Source organism: Cynoglossus semilaevis, chromosome W (assembly GCF_000523025.1).
Source record: "Cynoglossus semilaevis isolate Cse_v1.0 chromosome W, Cse_v1.0, whole genome shotgun sequence".
In the NCBI taxonomy this organism is placed as follows: Eukaryota; Metazoa; Chordata; class Actinopteri; order Pleuronectiformes; family Cynoglossidae; genus Cynoglossus; species Cynoglossus semilaevis.
Window position 1 is genome coordinate 10243103 of NC_024327.1, and position 1502 is coordinate 10244604.

At 46.7% G+C, this 1502-nt stretch overlaps 1 pseudogene; it reads left to right on the top strand.

Annotated features, from left to right (window-relative positions):
• Positions 1 to 1502, top strand: part of LOC103397168 (aldehyde dehydrogenase family 3 member B1-like) — a 14012-nt pseudogene that overhangs the window by 968 nt on the left and 11542 nt on the right.

Sequence of the window (1502 nt, forward strand, 5' to 3'; positions counted from 1 at the left end):
CAGCCTGTTTGCCCCCCCATCACCTGCATCGCCCCTCCTCCTGGACATTACTTTCGTGCCCCGCCGGAGATATATCCACCATGGCTCTCGTCGGAACATCCATAAGGACACCTCAAAAACAATAAAGTCCATCTGGTCCACCTCTCGTCGCCCCCCACGAAACACTGGCCAGGTCGTTGACCACAGTGTGCTAGCCTACCTAGCCCGGTCAGCTAACACTCCTCCCAGATGTGACAACACCACCGTCAACTTTGGTCTGCTCAACATCCACTCACTCACGAACAAAGGACATCTCATCCAGATGAACTGGTCTCTCACTACAACATTGGACTTCAACACATACTCAACTCTCTTGCTCCGCTAAAAAACAGGTCTGTTTCATCTCCTGTTCTGCCCCCTGGTTTACACCTGAACTTCGACTCATGAAAGCCAAAGGCCGACAACTTGAACGGCTCCAACGCAAATCTGGACTAACTATTCACAAAGACATTTACAACAATCACATGCTGCACTACAAGGACTGTATCACCCAGACAAAATCCAACTACATTGGTTTAATCTGTTCACATGAAGGTAACACCAAATCACTATACTCACTGTATAAGAAGATTGTCCAAGCCCCAGACTCTCTACCATCTCATCTGTACTCAACTATATTCTGTAACTCCCTCATGGCATTTTTTGATGAAAAGATCCAGAAAATTCATAAGCATTTTAGTCCACAACCCATCTCCGATACTACATCTGAACTCCCCGCTTCTACCCACTCCTTTTTCTCCTTTCTGCTTCCCTCCACCTCAGTAATCTCCGATCGCATCTACAGGTCTAAGCCCTCCACCTGTCAGCTGGATCCTCTCCCCACAGATTTAGTTAAAGCTTGCCTCCCTTCTCTCGTCCCTCTCATCTCTGCTATCATCCACTCTTCTTTTACCACTGGAACTGTTACTATCTCTTTCAAAATTGCTGCAATAACCCCAATTCTGAAAAAAACTGGCGCTGACCCCACCAATTTTAATAACCTACGTCCAATCTCCAACCTGCCTTTCATCTCTAAAATCCTAGAGAAAAGAGTAGCAACTTAACTCAACGCCCATCTCTCCAACAATAACCTCTATGAACAGTTCCAATATGGCTTCCACTCCCTTCATAGTACAGAAACTGCCCTCATTAAAATCACCAATGACCTCCCCATAGCAGCTGATTCTGGTTTACTCTCCGTCCTCATCCTCCTTGACCTAACTGCAGCTTTTGACACCATTTGTCATTTCACCCTCCTCAATAGACTCTCTGCCCTTGGTATCACTCAGACCCCTCTAAACTGGTTTAAATCATACCTGTCGTGCCGCACTCAGTTCATCCAGCTAAAAACCTTCACATCCCAGGCCGCTTCTGTCAATCATCTATCTTCTCCCCCTTGGTAATATCTTCCGCAAACACTCCATAAACTTCCACTGCTACGCCGATGACACCCAGCTCTACCTAGCCAGCAAACCCGACTCCAA